Source organism: Bubalus kerabau, chromosome 6 (genome assembly GCF_029407905.1).
Source record: "Bubalus kerabau isolate K-KA32 ecotype Philippines breed swamp buffalo chromosome 6, PCC_UOA_SB_1v2, whole genome shotgun sequence".
NCBI lineage: Eukaryota > Metazoa > Chordata > Mammalia > Artiodactyla > Bovidae > Bubalus > Bubalus kerabau.
Genome location: NC_073629.1, coordinates 6,238,661 through 6,257,405, shown reverse-complemented (window position 1 = coordinate 6,257,405; position 18,745 = coordinate 6,238,661). Strand labels below are relative to the sequence as shown.

At 39.5% G+C, this 18,745-nt stretch overlaps 1 pseudogene; it reads right to left on the bottom strand.

Moving 5' to 3' along the window:
- The window catches only part of LOC129655856 (60S ribosomal protein L15-like), a 37,891-nt pseudogene extending 19,489 nt beyond the window's left edge, over positions 1-18,402 (bottom strand).
- Between the last annotated feature and the right edge of the window lie 343 nt (positions 18,403-18,745).

Sequence of the window (18,745 nt, the reverse complement as noted above, 5' to 3'; positions counted from 1 at the left end):
GAAACACATTTGTGCATTAAATGTGAGAACTTCAGAAATATCATTCACTGAACTTATATTCATAATTAGATAATGGATGAATGGATAAAAAAGATGTGAGATACACATACACACAGGCACACACACACATACATTCATGATGGGATGCTATTCAGTCACAAGAAAGAAGGAAATCTTCTCTGGTGACAATATGGGTGGGACTCGAGGGCGTTATTCTGAGTGAAATAAGACAGAGAAAGACAAGCATATATAATATCACTTACATGCGGACTCTAAAAGGTGAAACAGAGACTAGATTTGTGGTACCTGGGGCTGAGTAGTGGGGGAAAAGGGGAGACATAGGTCAAAGAATAAACTTACAGTTATAAGAGCAATAAATTCTCGGGCTCCAATCTACAGCATGATGATTGCAGTTAATAATACTGCATTATATATTAATACTACTTGAAAGTTTCTAAGAAAGTAGACCTTATATGTTGTCCCCACAAAGAATTATTGGCTATTGTGTTACATGGTGAAGGTGTTAGCTAACTTTATGTGGTAATCATTTTACAATATGTAAGTGTACAAAATTAACACATTGTACATCTTAGATTTACACAATATTCTAGCTCAATTATATCTTATTAGAGCTGGAAGAAAACACCAGGGTTGTTTGTCAGTAGGAATGCTGAGACTTGAACTATTAATGTAGGTGTGCTCTGGGCATTTTCAGAAAGATTAATTTATTAATAACTGTATTTTTTCTTTTCAACAGTGGTTTAGGTAAAATCCTTTGTCATACTGTGGGATAGGGAATTAGATTTAACTTTTAATGGGCATCTCTATCGGAGAAAGCAATGGCACCCCCACTCCAGTATTTTGCCTGGAAAATCCCATGGACGGCGGAGCCTGGTGGGCTGCAGTCCATGGGGTTGCTAGAGTCGGACACAACTGAGCGACTTCACTTTCACTTTTCATTTTCATGCTTTGGAGAAGGAAATGGTAACCCACTCCAGTGTTCTTGCCTGGAGAATCCCAAGGACAGGGGAGCCTGGTGGGCTGCCGTCTATGGGGTCGTACAGAGTCGGACACGACTGAAGCGACTTAGCAGCAGCAGCAGCAGGGCAATCTCTATACATTGTAATATGTGAATAATTGAGAAAACAAGGTAGAAAAATTCACCTGATGCTTGTAGATAAGTAGTTTCCTAGTCATTTGGCTTTGTTTTTGGTACTTTTATTCAATTCTATGTTTTAGGAAAGAGTGAAGTTATTTCCTTTAACTTCTGGACCCTGGAATTGGGTCATTGTTTCAAGTATTTGGCTTTTTAAAAAATTACTAGTGGGGGTAAAGAAGTCTATGTTATAAGGGTGTGTTTGCAAATTGTTTTCACTGTTTCATCAAATACAATTCTAGGTCTGTAAAAGACAAATGGGGCTTTTGTGTCCAAGGTCTTAACAAGAGCAGAGACAAGGAACTTTTTCTGAGCTGGAAGCAAGATAAAGACAGACAGACAAGAAATGGGTCTGGCGATTAGACCCCTAATCCCTTTGCCTGAGTGTAAGTGCTACACTGATGCACAGGCTAAAATTTCCAGGGACTGCAGACCTGGAGAGGTCCCACTCTGGGTGCCTGGGAAGTGCCCAGGGCCAGAAGATGGACCTCAAACATAGCTGGGGAAGTTTGCACAGGGAGCTATGATGGATCAGCAAGAAGCATTCTGGCTGTTGCCAGTGTTGGGAACTTCACCTTCAAATATCCTCGTCGATGGAAACAAACATTTCTGTACTTGGAAATGCTGGCCACTCTTTCTCTGGAGTGGGATCCCTAAAATGTAGTTAGTGTGACTGAGGACCTAAATTTTATTTAATTTCATCTACTTTTATTTTAATGGGCACATGTGACTAGAGGCTGCCATATTCTGTATAGAACTTTCCCATCATTACAGAAAGCTTTATTGAACAGCACTCCTCTAGTCTTTTACCCAGACAAGCCTAAGCCTAACTGCAAGTGTTCTAGCAGCTTCCTTGACACTAAACTCCAAGAGAACTCCCTGGAGTCGAGATCTGTTGTACCTGTACCTCAGAAACACACTGGAACATGTTGAATCCTCCAAGGCTAGGTCAGAGAGGATTAGGAACCCCTATAATATGCATACTCAACAACTGCTTAAGAAATGAAAAGCTTAATTTATAAAGTCATTGAAGAACATGCTATCACAAAGTTGAAGTTGACTACATGTAAGAGAACTGAAGGAACTTTTCAGAAGTTGCTGTGGGTAAAGAATCCACCTGCAATGCAGGAAACACAGGAGACTGCGGTTTGATCCCTGGGTCAGGAAGATCCCTTGGAGGAGGGTATGGAAATACACTCCAGTACTCTTGCCTGGAGAATCCTATGAACAGAGGAGCCTGGTAGACTACTGTCCATAGGGTCGCAAAGAGTTGGACACGACTGAAATGACTCAGCACACAACACACGCATGCAAGAGGACTGAAGATGATTGAAAATAAAAATTTAAAGATGGTGCCATTAGAAGAAAGCATCTGATGTTAACTTTGAGGAAGCCTAGTGGAGACAACTCTTCTTAATGGTAAAATTTTTCTCAGTTTTGACCTATTCTGAAAGTTACTTTAGCCTCACTAAAACCTGGAAAGGCTAAATTCCTTTCCACTAGAGAGTCTTTTGGACTGCAAGGAGATCCAACCAGTCCATCCTAAAGGAGATCAGTCCTGGGTGTTCATTGGAAGGACTGATGCTGAAGCTGAAAACCCAATACTTCGGCCACCTCAGGTTGACTCATTGGAAAAGACCCTGATGCTGGGAGGGATTGGGGGCAGGAGGAGAAGGGGACAACAGAGGATGAGATGGTTGGATGGCATCACCGACTCGATGGACGTGAGTTTGGGTGAACTCTGGGAGTTGGTGATGGAGGCCTGGCATGCTGCAATTCATGGGGTCACAAAGCATTGGACACGACTAAGGGACTGAACTGAATTGAACCAAAGTGCATCACAGGCAGATCATGAAGTTTCTAGGAGACAGAACAGAGGTCTAGGGGTGGGCAGATAAGGTAAAGCCATTTCCAGAATAAACCAGGTAGTAGGCATTTCCAGAGGCAGAGGCAGAGGAAAATTGCTTAAGTTCTATGGTCTTTAGTACAAACTAAAATTGGGCTAACTATAAAATCACAGTATCTGAAGTTCAGTACTTATGTACTGAATTTTGAGCAGTTTCAGAAACCAATATTCCCTGATGGTGGTTCAAATGCTCTAATATAAGGAAACATCTCTGCTGCAGATCAGGTAGTTCTTTGATCTCATCTCTGTTGACCTGTTTCTTTATTGCCCTTAAGCCACCCTTTCCCAAGGTCATAACCTGAGTCTTGCCATCACCAGAGACTATCCATTTCAGACACTTCACTTTTCAACCCAGCATTTCCTATATTCTATGTTTCTCCAAATTTTCTTCTATGGGTATGCTAACATTTGAAAATTATTCCTTTAATTTCATAGAATTTAAATTACACTATGTAATACTATTTTATATTCTTTTTTTTTTCATTTTACAATATATCATCATTAATTGTTCTGTATCAGGCTCTTCTTCTAGAGCCAGACATTCTGGAGTGTGAAGTCATGTGGGTCTTAGGAAGCATTACTATGAACAAAGCTAGTGGAGGTGATGGAATTCCAGCTGAGCTATTTCAAATTCTAAAATTTGATGCTGTTAAAGTGCTGAATTCAATATGCCAGCAAATTTGAAAACTCAGCAGTGGCCACAGGACTGGAAAAGGTTAGTTTTCATTCCAACCCCAAAGAAAGGCAATGCCAAAGAATGCTCAAACTACCACACAATTTTGCTCATTTCACATGCTAGCAAGGAAATGCTCGAAATCCTTCAAGCTAGGCTTCAGCAGTACATGAACTGAAAACTTCCAGATGTACAAGTTGGATTTAGAAAAGGCAGAGGAACCAGAGATCAAATTGTCAATGTCCCTTGGATCATTGAGCAAGCAAGGGATTTCCAGAAAAGCATCTACTTCATTGACCACGCTAAAGCCTTTTACTGTGTGGATCACAACAAACTGGAAAATTCTTCAAGAGATGGGAATACCAGACTACCTTACCTGCTTCCTGAGAAACCTGTATGCAGGTCAAGAAGTAACATTTAGAACCGACATGTAACAATGGACTGTTTCAAAATTGGGAAAGGAGTATGGCAAGGCTATATATTGTTACCCTGCTTATTTAACTTCTAGTCAGAGTACATCACACGAAATGTCAGGCTGGATGAATCATAAGCTGGAATCAAGATTGCTGGGAGAAATATCAATAACCTCAGATATGCAGGTGATACCACCCACATGGCAGGAAGCAAAGAGGAACTAAAGATCCTCTTTATGGAGATGAAAGAAGAGATTGAAAAAGCTGACTTAAAACTCAACATTCAAAAAACTAAGATCATGGCATCTGTTCCCATCATTTGTGGCAAATAGATAGGTAAAAATTGAAACAATGACAGATTTAATTTTCCTGGGCTCCAAAATCAATGCAGATGGTGATTGCAGTCACAAAATTAAAAGTTGTTTGCTCTTTGGTAGAAAAGCTATGACAAACCTAAACAGTATATTAAAAAGCAGAGACTTCACTTTGCTGTACAAGGTCCAGATAGTCAAAGCTATGGTTTTTCCAGTAGTCACATATGAATGTGAGAGTTGGACTATAAAGAAAGCTGAGCACTGAGCAACTGATGCTTTCAAACTCTGGTACCGGAGGAGACCCTTGGAGAGTTCCTTGGACACCAAGGAGATCAAATCAGTCAATCCTAAAGTAAATCAAGCCTGAATATTCATTGGAAGGCTTGATGCTGAAGGTGAAGCTTGACTATTTAGGGCACCTGATGCGAACAGCCAACTCATTGGAAAAGACCCTGATGCTGGGAAAAATTGAGGGCAGGAGAAGAAAGGGGCAACAGAGAATGAGATGGTTGGATGGCATCACCAAATCGATGGACATGAATTTCAGAAAACTCTGGGAGATAGTAAAGGAAAGGGAAACCTGGTGTGCTGCAATCCATTGGGTTGCAAAGAGTCAACATGACTTAGCAATTAAACAATGAGCACCAACAAGGCTCTTCTAACTTTTGGAATGTATTACTAGTGAATAGGAAGTAAAAAGCCTCTTGATGAAGGTGAAAGAGGAGAGTGAAAAAGTTGACTTAAAACTCAACATTCAGAAAATGAAGATCATGGCATCTGGTCCCATCACTTCATGGGAAATAGATGGGGAAACAGTGGAAACAGTGTCAGACTTTATTTTTTGGGGCTCCAAAATCACTGCAGATGGTGACTGTAGCCATGAAATTAAAAGACGCTCACTCCTTGGAAGAAAAGTCATGACCAACCTAGATAGCATATTGAAAAGCAGAGACATTACTTTGCCAACAAAGGTCCGTCTAGTCAAGGCTATGGTTTTTCCAGTGGTCATGTATGGATGTGAGAGTTGGACTGTGAAAAAAGCTGAGCACTGAAGAATTGATGCTTTTGAACTGTGGTGTTGGAGAAGACTCTTGGGAGTCCCTTGGGCTGCAAGGAGATCCAACCAGTCCATTCTGAAGGAGATCAGTCCTGGGTGCTCTTTGGAAGGAATGATACTAAAGCTGAAACTCCAGTACTTTGGCTACCTCATGCGAAGAGTTGACTCATTGGAAAAGACTGTGATGCTGGGAGGGATTGGGGGCAGGAGGAGACGGGGATGACAGAGGATGAGATGGCTGGATGGCATCACTGACTCGATGGACGTGAGTCTGAGTGAGCTCCAGGAGTTGGTGATGGACAAGGAGGCCTGGTGTGCTCTGATTCATGGGGTCATAAAGAGTCGGACACGACTGAGCGACTGAACTGAACTGAACTGAACTAGTTCCTTAATTTTAAGGCATGACCACATTTCTTTGATGTGGCATATCTTTAACCACCTGCTGCAAATTATTAAGTGTTACATTTTCATTGTCAGCCAATTTCCATTGAGATTTCTTCTTTGAATCATGTTATTTAAAGGTATATTGATTAGGTGCTTGAAATCCAAAGATTATTGGTTTCTTTAATGAGAAATGACATTTAGAGATCATAACATGGGCTCTAGTGGTGCTTATTCCTTTTTGGTTTGGGTCTCGTCTGGGCCTCTTCAATGAATAGAACTAGGAAATATGTACTAACTTTTAAAATATATGATACAAACTGAAAATTTAGAAAAACAAACAAATAGTATGTTGATCAGTTTATTAACACTTGGAATATAGGGATTTATAGTTATCTTTTCATTGTTGATTTCTAGTTTTCGATGTTATAGTAGGGAACAAGCAACATAGTCTCAATATTTTTGAGTTTGCTGTGATGTACTTTATGGTCAATTTTTGTAAATATCTCTGTGTTGTTGAAAGAATTTTTATTCTGAAGTGACTGGCACAGTGCTCTGTCAATTAGATAAGTTTACTAATCATGTTCAAATCTTCTATATCCTCCTAATCTTAAAAAAAATACCTGTTTGTCCTATTAGTTGTTGAGAAAAAACACTTAATCTTGCATAATGATTGGGCATTTTATGTAGTTCTTCAGTTCTGTCAATACTTCAAAATTCTGTATCTGTTTTGGGTTATTATTAACCATAAAGAAGTTTAAATTGTTTAATCTTCCTGGCGAATTTACCTTTCCATCATTTTAAAATGTCCTCAGTTTGCAGCATTGCTTCTTGCCTTAAAGTATGCTGTTGTTTATTATTTAATGTAGCTTTCCATCATATGTGCTTGAATATTTTTTAAGTGCCAGGCTGGTATTATTTTGTCACAGTTTATAGAAATAATTTGAGAAAAGAGTGATGTTCTTCTTTCAGGGGATTTAGTTTGCATCACAGCCTACTAGGGAAAAAGTAATTATAGATTTTAGGTAATTTAGGTAATACAGGTCAATGCCAATAGATTTTAGATTTGAGTTAATTCAGTATTTGAACAAGAACCTCTTGAATGCTGAATCACTGTTACTTCTACTTTGTAGCTTTTTCCTGTTGAGCACAGAGGGAGGAAGAGTCACTAGCACACTCCTTACTGGTAGTCCCAGGACTCTGATTTTGTCTTCCTGTCCTCTTTCAGCTTCCTCTCCTGGGAACAGGAGATGCTGCGAAGAGGAAATTTCCTCAAATGCTGTGCTCAACTCTTTGGCTTACATTTTTCTGGATCTTGGTTGCATGATTAGTTAGAACTTTATTATATTTATAATGACTCAAGCAGACAAATGTGTGTATCTGTGTGAGTATATCCCAGCTTTTCTAGTTGTTTTTAGTGGAAGGGTTTGTCAGAACTCTTTAACCCATTCAATCTGATTTCCATGTCTATAATTAGTTACCATCATGTTGGCTACCATGTTTCCATATTTGATTAATGTTTTCTTGAGTCTCATCTTACTTGAATCCTCAACAGCATTCGACAGCTCTGGCCATTCTTTCCTTCTTGAAACGTTCTTCTCTCTTGAGTTCTGTAACCCCACACTCCTTTTTCCCCTTACCTCTCAGACATCTCCATCTCAGTTTTCACTGATGGCTTTTCCTTTTTCACTCTACCTCTAAATGTTTGCATAGCTTTTCCTTTTATATTTTTCCTTTTATTTTCCCACATTCTCAACTAAAGTGGTTTTAAATAACAGTTAAAAAACCTGAAGTTTATTGGTAAGTAATCTGCTTCTTTCTCACCGCTCATCAAATCTTTCACTATCCCCTAGATTTTCAACCTGTAAAATATTTATTCTCCCCATTCCTATTCGCACCACCCAACTCAAAGCTATATTGATTTCTCATTTGAACTAAGGCTGAACATTTCTAATTGACCTCCTTGCTTTTCCTCTTTTCTTCCGCTTCAATCCATTCTCCATATAACAGTCAGTTTTCTTTTTAAAATATGTGAATTGGATCTTGTGTTTTATGTGTGAAACATGTATAATATCATATGTGAAATGAATCGTCAGTTCAGGTTTGATGCATGATACAGGATGCTTGGGGCTGGTGCACTGGGATGACCCAGAGGGATGGTATGGGGAGGGAGGTGGGAGGGGGGTTCAGGATGGGGAACACGTGTACACCCGTGGTGGATTCATATTGATGTATGGCAAAACCAATACAATATTGTAAAATAATTAGCCTCTAATTAAAATAAATAAATTTATATTAAAAACATAAAAAGTTTCTTGGCTTCTCATCATAGGGAAAATAAAATAAAGGTCCTTTTTTGATGTCTGGGTCTACAAGAAATCGTGTTCAGCTGCTGAAACAGATATTCAATTATGGTATTTAAACAAATCAAAGGTTTATTCTTCCATGTAGAAAAACTCTGAATACATTCATCTAGTAGTGGCTTGGTGGCTCCAGAAAGTCGTGAGGGACCCTGGGCCCCTCAACTGTGTTAGTCTGCTATTCTTCACCTTGGCATCCATCCTCAGTGTAGCCCATGGCCATAATGTAAGAGAACCTGTAGCTATTACATGTATTTTTCAAATGGGAAGAAAGAAAGAGAAAAGAGGGGATAAAGAACAGAAAACTTGAAGAAAGCTTTCTGGATGTTCTTAGCTAAGTTCTGCTAAGTCTCCTTGGGCAGAATCTAATCACATGCCCATATTTATAGTCAAAGGAGGCTAAGAAAGATGATATTTTATTCAAGAACATTTCCAACCTCAAAAAAAAAAAAAAATCAGCTTGTCCTGTAAAGGAAGAGACTACTATCAATCTTTATCACAAAGTCCTAAGTGATCTGAACTTTGGCTTCTTCTCCAACCCTATGATACAACCTCTTCCTCTGATTATCACATCTTGGCTGCACAATGTTCATGCAGTGTTTGGTGACTATCTGTCTAAATTAAGGTTATCCTGTTAATCGCCTTCCAAGAAATCCTTGTTCCTTATAGTCTCTGTTAAAAGCCTTTGCTTTTAATGATTTGGCTGAACTGCTCACCATGGTATTAATTTATTCATTTCAAATCCTTGTGCTTATAAATTACCAAGTTAAATAACTATTCTAAATGTGATTCAAATAGCTATATGGAACAATTGAATATCAAATGATAATCTCAGTTAAATTTCTAGTACCTACAATTGAAAGAATAGCAGTATAACTATGTGTTATACATGTAAGTACCAAGTACTTGCTTTCTAGAAGTTTTTGTTTTTCTTTTTTCCTTTTCCCCAAAGAAGACATACAGGTGTCCAACAGACACATGAAAAGGTGCTCAACATTGATAATTATTAGATAAAAATCAAAGTTCCAATGAGGTATCATCTCAGACTGGTCACAATGGTCATTATCAAAAAGTCCACAAATTATACATGCTGAAAATGTGTGGAGAAAGGAACACCCCCCTGCCCCCGCCCCCCCACACACTGTTGGTGGGAATAGAAATTGATGCAGTCGCTGTACAGAACAGTAGGGAGGTTTTTTAAAAAACTAAAGATAGAAGTATCCTATGATTCAGTGATCCCACTCCTATGTATATATATCCAGAGGAAACTCCAATTTTAAAAGTTGCAGGCACCCCAATGTTCATAGCAGCACTATTTACAGTAGCCAAAACATGGAAGCAACCTGAGTGTCCATGGCATATGAGTGGATAAAGAAGATGTGGTATATATACACAATGGGATATTACTGAGTTATAAAAAAGAATGAAATAATGCCAGTTGCAGCAACATGGATGAACCTAGAAGTTATCATATTAAGTGAAGTAAGTCAGGCAAAAACAAATGTCACATGATATTGCTTATGTGAGAAATCTAAAAAATGATATAAATGAATTTATTTGCAAAACAGAAATAAACTCACATAGAAAACAAACTTATGGTTACCAAAGGAAAAAGTAGGGGGTAAATTAGGAGCATAGTTTTAAAATATAAACACTGCTATATATAAAATAGATAACCAACAAAGACCTACTGTATAACAGAGGGAACTACATTCAGTATTTTGTGATAGCTTATGATAGAAAAGAAACTAGAAAAGAATGTATATGCATATATGTATAAGTATAACTGAATCACTTTGCTATACACATGAAGCTAACACAATGATGTAAACCAACTATATTTCAATAAACATATCCATAAATTAAAAAAAAATAGTTTCAGTGTTCAACATTGAAGAGTCCACTGGGCTAATGTTTACTATCTGTTATTGACCTTATTCCTAGGCCTCTAGTTAAGCTAGTCACTGGGTCTGTCAACTAGTAAAAAGTACAGAATTTAATTTTCAGTTAAATCTAATCACTTAAGCCAAAATGTCAGAGGCTTATCCTTATTAAAGAATCCAAAATATAGAAAGTAGGCCTTTTATTGTATTGCAACATAAAAAGTTTAAAAATTGGGATATGGAATGGAAGCTAGACATGAATAGAACTTTTGTTTATCTGGATTTAAGTTTTAGATATATTCTTAAACTTACTATTTCATTTCATTCTCAGTACCTTTGACTGATATTATTGCTATTTGCAATTCAGAATGGCCTTCCAGCCTGTTCAGGATCATCTGTGTAGTGGCAGAGTTAAATTAGAACAGAGGGCTGAGCACTGAGTCTGACATTAAAAATAGCAACAACAAAAATCTTAGATATGATCAGAGAAAACAATATCCAAATTAGGGTTCATGTCCTTCGATCTTTCTTGTGGATCTTCTCATCCCTACAGTTTTGCAATCTAAACCCAAACCCAAAGTAGGGGGAAGAAGCCCAGAAAGCACGTACATATATCAAGAATTCCAATACTTACCTGGTCCCTTAGAATCTTGTACTTCCCAGAGTGTGAGGGGAACTGCATACTTCATATCTCCAGTCAGTAGGCTCTGTATCTTTGGGGAAAGTATAAGTACAGATTTGGTGCAATCACTTCTGTGTCCTCTGAGTATTGTGGTGGCTCCCACGCGCTTTGCATTTTGTCAAAGTGCTTGCCATGAGTGGCCTCCTCTCCTCTGCAGAGGGGGAGGGAACAGTGAGGCTGGGGGAGCCAATTATGGCAGCTTCTCACTGCAGTGTGCAGAGTGGCTGGGTTGTTATTCATTACTGCTTAATGCTTAGCCGCAGTATGCAAACCACCGAGTCTGGAAGGAAACCACAGCTGAGAAGGGAACGCCTGACAGAGGCAATAAAGCACCTTCTTCTTCAAGAGGTACCACTGCGGGGTCATTGAATTTGCATGCTGCTCCAGTGGCGCCTGGAACTCAGGTTATTAATTATTATCCAAATCACCCCCCTTGTTACCTCCAAGCTCTCATTACGGCTTCAAATACAGGTATGTTCAACTCTCATCCCACTGCCTCTATATGTTATGCCACCACTTTGTTATATAACTACTAAGAGCAGAAACCCATAAGAGGGACTTTAAACAAAACCTCTGCCGAGGAGTGCTTTCTCTTTATTTGGCTTAAATGGGATGGCGATGATGTAAAATACCTTCACACTAAAGTCCAATGTTCACACTCATCAAAGTGGACTTAGATCCTGAGATTATCTTCTGTCCTTCTGTCACAATGCACTTGCTTTGTAAAGGGCAGCATCAGTGGGGAATGCTGTTAACCATGCCCAAAATCAGGTCCTGCTGCAAACAGAAAGCCAGGAGCATCTCGGAAGCAAGAGGTTAACCTGATCATTGTTGTTTATTGAGGCCCATATAGTGCCTTTCACAAGCCTCTGCAGCTTTATGGAATTCAGACTGACCCCATAACTCTGCTTGCTGGTGAAACATGGCTGCCCTTGCTGCAGAACTCATCTCTTTTGTAAAATCACCAGCGATTCAAAAGTAAATGATTTGCTTTAGAATAGTGGGTTGTCTCCTTGCCCTCATGACCTCTTTTCCTCCCGCTGGCATCTGATAGTCTCCACCTTGTTGGCCTGGCCTATTCCCGACTCCAGTGGATGTGCCAAGGAATCCACACTCCCTGTACATTTTGGGGAACCTGATGTCTTTTTCTTGGTAATTGATACATCTATATAATCTGTATTTGCATCCATAAAAATTCATTCTTGACTATGTGACTAGTGGATACTGACTTTTATACTAAACCAAAGCAGCTATGATCATGTGGCCATAGCATGTAGTACAGTGCTTAGTAGCTTCATAAATATTGCTATTATTATTTAAATTAGCTTTAATAATAAGTGCACCTGGTTGCTGACAAAATTTCTACAATAAAGGCTGTTACCATGGGAAACTGTGCTTCTATATACCTCCTCATTATATTGTCCCAAGGTAGGATTTCCAGATGGGATATCTCTCCCAGGCTTCACTTTCTCATTCTCTGTGTAGCATGTGTGTGTGTATAAGAATACATTCTATAAAACAAAATTTCAGTTCAGTAAATATCTGTATAGTTTACTCTGGGTTCTGTTGCTATGTCAGCTCAGCCTGGACTCCTCACCTCTGAGGCAGCAAAGTGATGAACAGTATGCGATAGGCAAGTAGGATTATCTCAACAGATAATCTCACTGTTTATGACTATTTGGATTTTATACATTTTTTTCTTATCCATTCAATATATTTGCCTCCTGAACACTCAAAACTAATTCCTCTGCTCCTGTATACATTGAAACATAGAGACAGAATGTTTTAACAGGGACATTATTTTTTTCATTGATTCTAAAACATCCACCTTGAGATTAGAAGCAGACAAGGATTTTCAAATGTCTTAGCTTTGCCCATGGAAAGAGTGAAAGTAGAAGTGTTATCTCCTGAGCTCCATGGCCCACTCATCTGGCATAAGAACCCTCACAACAATTTTTTCAAGGCAGACATTATTCACTTACTGCAGCTGAGCAATATGAAAAGAAAAATGACCAAACAATGTTTCCAAATTGACAAAGTGAGTTGCAGAATGTGGCTTTATCCCTAGAATTAACCAACAAGGCTAGGTTCTAGTCATGATACCATGTTTCCTGGTGCGTGTTGGGCTTCGAAATACTCACACTGCAATTGCTCAAACATCTTTGTAAGTGCCTCTCTGGGAATATCCTTAACAGCTACTTCCCCAGTTACAAAAAACCTCACTATCATTGCAATATTGTCACATCTGGTTTTTGACCTAGAAACACATTACTCACCTTAATTGTCAGACTTAGTTCCAAACACCTTTTGCCTGTTTTCAGAAATTAAAGTCACCATGAAAGTATGGAAATTTTGCTCCATGGAAGATATTTAGTTTCTAATAAACAACTCCAAAGAGAGAACACAATAGATGCTTCAAAAAAAGGCAGTATCTGTGGCATCAATAGATGATTCATCTGTGTGGCTTGAAACATCCTCTTTTATTCTGCATTGCTTTTATTCTTGGTCACTGATTCAACCTATATTATTTTTTCCAACTTCTTTTTTTCAGAAAGAGGGCTCTGGTACATAAAAAAGTCAAATGGGAGACTGGAGTATCCGTGTGAGAGTATGGGGGGAAAATAGAGGAATTTAAAATAAAAAAGATATCCTCCCTTCTTCCTTCATTTTCCTCACACTCTACTATACCCATCATATTTCTGAGTTTTAGGGTGGGCGTGGGATTGTGTTGTCTCAGGGGCTGAAGCCAGTTTATTGATTATAGTGCCTAGTGTTAGCTCTATTTGGCAAATTCGAGAGGGGCTGCTCAAACAATGGAATGTAAGTGAGGAGCATCACAGTAGTCTGGAGAAGCATCTTCAGATCAGACCAGTCGCTCAGTTGTGTCCCACTATTTGCGACTCCATGAATCGCAGCACGCCAGGCCTCCCTGTCCATCACCAACTCCGGGAGTTCACCCAGACTCACGTCCATCGAGTCACTGATGCCATCCAGCCATCTCATCCTCTGTCGTCCCCTTCTCCTCCTGCCCCCAATCCTTCCCAGCATCAGAAACTTTTCCAATGAGTCAACTCTTCTCATGAGGTGGCCAAAGTACTGGAGTTTCAGCTTTAGCATCATTCCTTCCAAAGAAATCCCAGGGCTGATCTCCTTCAGAATGGACTGGTTGGATCTCCTTGCAGTCCAAGGGACTCTCAAGAGTCTTCTCCAACACCACAGTTCAAAAGCATCAATTCTTCGGTGCTCAGGCTTCTTCACAGTCTAACTCTCACATCCATACATGACCACAGGAAAAACCATAGCCTTGACTAGACGGACCTTTGTTGGCAAAGTAATGTCTCTGCTTTTGAATATGCTATCTAGGTTGGTCATAACTTTCCTTCCAAGGAGTAAGCATCTTTTAATTTCATGGCTGCAGTCACCATCTGCAGTGATTTTGGAGCCCAGAAAAATAAAGTCTGACACCGTTTCCACTGTTTCCCCATCTATTTCCCATGAAGTGATGGGACCAGATGTCATGATCTTCGTTTTCTGAATGTTGAGCTTTAACCAACTTTTTCACTCTCCACTTTCACTTTCATCAAGAGGCTTTTTAGTTCCTCTTCACTTTCTGCCATAAGAGTGGTGTCATCTGCATATCTGAGGTTATTGATATTTCTCCCGGCAATCTTGATTCCAGCTTGTGTTTCTTCCAGTCCAGCATTTCTCATGATGTACTCTGCATATAAGTTAAATAAACAGGGTGACAATATACAGCCTTGATGTACTCCTTTTCCTATTTGGAACCAGTCTGTTGTTCCATGTCCAGTTCTAACTGTTGCTTCCTGACCTGCATACAAATTTCTCAAGAGGCAGATCAGGTGGTCTGGTACTCCCATCTCTTTCAGAATTTTCCACAGTTCATTGTGATCCACACAGTCAAAGGCTTTGGCATAGTCAATAAAGCAGAAATCGATGTTTTTCTGGAACTCTCTTGCTTTTTCGATGATCCAGCGGATGTTGGCAATTTGATCTCTGGTTCCTCTGCCTTTTCTCAAACCAGCTTGAACATCTGGAAGTTCATGGTTCACATATTGCTGAAGCCTGGCTTGGAGAATTTTGAGCATTATTTCACTAGTGTGTGAGATGAGTGCAATTGTGCGGTAGTTTGAGCATTCTTTGGCATTGCCTTTCTTTGGGATTGGAATGAAAACTGACCTTTTCCAGTCCTGTGGCCACTGCTGAGTTTTCCAAATTTGCTGGCATATTGTGCGCAGCACTTTCACAGCATCTTACAAAGTCCAGAAAAGCTATTCTCAGAGGTGACAAATGACACCAGGACTAAGTAAACTCTCCTTGGAATCCTCAAGATTTGTGAAAGACACCGGCCTGCCGAAGGTCAGCTGGAACAGGGACTCAGATGGTGACCTTTAGGATACTAGAGATGTAGTGTGACTTGGTAGACAGGAGAACTTGAGGACAACCAAGTTTTGTAGAAAAATAAAGAAATTCTATAATGCTGGCTTAAAAGTGTTTAAAAATTAGCATTTTGTGTTCACACATGTTACAATTAGACAGGGTCCATTAATCTTTTTTTTTTTATTTTATTTTATTTTTAAACTTTACATAATTGTATTAGTTTTGCCAAATATCAAAATGAATCCGCCACAGGTATACGTGTGTTCCCCATCCTGAACCCTCCTCCCTCCTCCCTCCCCATACCATCCCTCTGGGTCATCCCAGTGCACCAGCCCCAAGCATCCAGTATCATGCATTGAACCTGGTAGGAGATAATGTATGTAAGAGCTCTCAGCACACTGATTGATATCTAGTAAGCATTTAATATCTAGCAACTTTTATTGAAATGTGTGATCTTTGCAGAATCATGGTAAATCAGAGAGATGCCAGAAGTCTAAATGGGCAAATGCTATTTTGATTCCCAAACAAAAAAAGATGAATTTTATAAATCCTGACAAGGCTGGCACTGTTCCCTAGCAAGATGCTGCAATGTGTAGACATTTAGAAAAGCTAGTAATGACAACTAAGGGCTCAGTCTCTATTGGGTTCACAAAGAAAAAGCCCATCCAGACCAGCCATGTATATTTCATCAACAGTATTATTAGATGCAATATTAGGGATACTAGGTAGACCTAGTAGACTTGGTTTCCAGTAGGGCAGGTGTTATGAACTCAATGTCTGTGTCCCAGCAAGATTCATATGTTAAATTCTAATACCCAGTGTGATGGTGTTTAGAAGTGGTGCCATTAGAAAGTGGTTGCTGGCTTGCTTGCTGAAATGCTTCAGTCATGTGTGACTTTTTGCGACCCTATGAACTGTACCCTGCCAGGCTCCTTTGTCCATGGGGATTCTCCAAGCAAGAAAACTAGAATGAGTTCCTTGACCTCCTCCAAGGGATCTTCCCAACCCAGGGATCAAATCTGTGTCTCTTACATCTATTTGCACTTACAGGTGGGTTCTTTACTACTAGTGCCACTTGGGAAGTCCAGGAGGTGGTTAGTTTTGTCCTAATCAACATTTGTTTTTATCAATGATGTGAAGAAAACTAATTTAATGCTCTATTGTCAGGATATTGATAATCCATGTGGCTTATGTGCTCTATTTGGCTCCTTTTCTTTCTCCTCTGTTTTTCCTCTTTACATTCTGGGGGGCATAGCAAATGTAATTGTGACAGAGTCTGCATCCAAAAAAGATGATTTTTTATCCCAGTATTGGTCCTGCTGTATACATAGGGATGATTTTCACATATAGGAAACACCCTGTGGGTGTTTTGAGCCCCAAAGTGATGTTGTAGAGAAATGAAGCACCTGATACTTTATAATTTCAAAAATTATGACGCATTGACAAAGCTTGACTGATATACATGAGAATCTACGGAAGGTATTTAGCCCCACTTTAAACTGATATCTCCTTCATCTGCTTGTTCAATGTATATTTACCACTGAATTCTATATTGGAGAACACATCAGAAGATCTCTTGTAACATGTTTTCTTCTATTCCTCTGATCCATTCAAACTAGCTATCTATTGGCAAAATGAATTCCACCAATTATCTGGAGGTACCATCCTGAGAAAGAAGTTTATCAATCATCTGCTGTTACTACCTATGACTCTGCTTCTCCTTAATTGGCACCTTGAAGTCATCCTATTATTCACATAAACAATATCCCTCATAAGTAGTTTTGCTAGGTACCTTCCCAGTGATGTTTTAGGACCCTCGCAGATTAAGATCTTGAGAAACTGCAGGCTGATAATCCAGCTCTGTGTGTCAATGAGAGTCCTTCATTACCAAGTGACCATGTAATTTGTCATCTGAAGTGGACACTTTTGAGATTGTAAGGAAGAGCTATCAGTAGAGTTGCTGGGATGCTGGGACAGCAGTTGTCCCATGGGATTGCCCCTGGCCAACCAGGACATAACTCATCCTACTCATAATGACAACAGTCGAGTATGCACGCCTGGCCTTCTTTTAGTTGCAATCCAGTTTCAAATAAACCTAGGGTATTTCTTTTCTATGAGGTTCTACACTTAGTTCTGAAAAACATATACTTTTGCCCAGTTCTTAGGAGAAATACATTTTACTCTGAAGGCAGCTACCTCTTTCGCTCTGTCCCAAGGCTGTGACTTTACATGGTTTTCTTATCTTGTTTTTCTCAGGAGAGAATCAGGTACCAGTGCCTGGGTGCCTTGATTTCATGGGACACAAGTCGAGCCTACAGGTGATTCTTTTATAGGCCTTCTGTTTGACTTGAGGTGAGCCTTTTTGTGTCAGCTGGAGATGTGTGTTCAGCTAAAGCATGGAAGACCAGTTCTTGACTATTCCTGCTGCCAATTCTGTACAGAATGCCCATAATCTTACCTGGCCATGCAGGTATACTTGACACCTATCATTTCACTCTTGGCCTTAGGAGCTGCGGTTGAAGAAAATGTCCTACTTTAACATCCTGTTATGCTTTTTGTAAAGTGCTATCCACCTAAAATAAAGATTCTTCTTAGAAGTTAGACCTTGAAATTTTCTTTTACAAATATCTTTGATGACATTTTTTTTTGCTGTATCAAAGCCTATTTTTTTGGCAGACACTGCTAATTACCTATCTAATATCTACTCTCTCCTTTGATGACAAAACTTACTTTATTTGGGAGTGGTAGGAAACCTGCTTTAAAAAATTTATCTTCTTCAGACTTCCTTGAAATTGGAGATTAATATAAAGCATTGTTCTGTTCATAGAAATGCAAGTGGCAGTTGCTAGATAAGATTTCTGGGAAATTCTTTAAACAGGATAGGGTTATTCACACAACTTTTTGCTCTTTTTTCTTCTCTTGGTCTGGATTTCAGACATGATGCTTGGAAGTGCTGCTACCATCTTGCAATTTTAAAGATGAGACCCCACAGTAAGGGTGGTTCAACCCAAAGATAGAAGGGTCCAGAAGCCATTGAGCCTCTCTCCAGACTTAGATTGCCTACACCTGAACTTGTTCCACACAGCAACTACTTCCTTTCTTTGTGCATGCCGCTCTCTGAGGGATTTTCTGTTATCTGCAGCGGAATATATCTCTGACTGATAAAGTTCTCTGAACATCCTGGAATAAGTAGGGAGTAAAGACAAATATGTGGGCTTTCCATGTGGTTCAGTAGTAAAGGATCTGCTTGCCAATGCAGGAGATGCAGAAGATGCAGGTTTGATCCCTCAGTCAGGAAGATTCCCTGGAGAAGGAAATGGCAACCCACTCCAGTATTCTTGCCTGAACAATCCCATGGACAGAGGAGTTTTGCAGGCTACAGTCTATGGAGCCGCAAAGAGTTGGATGTGACTGAGCAACTGGGCATCCAACTGAGCAAGTTGGATGTGACTGAGCAACATATAGCAAAAAAAAACAAAAACAAATATGCGTGTACACCCACACTGTTTTGAGAGCAATAGG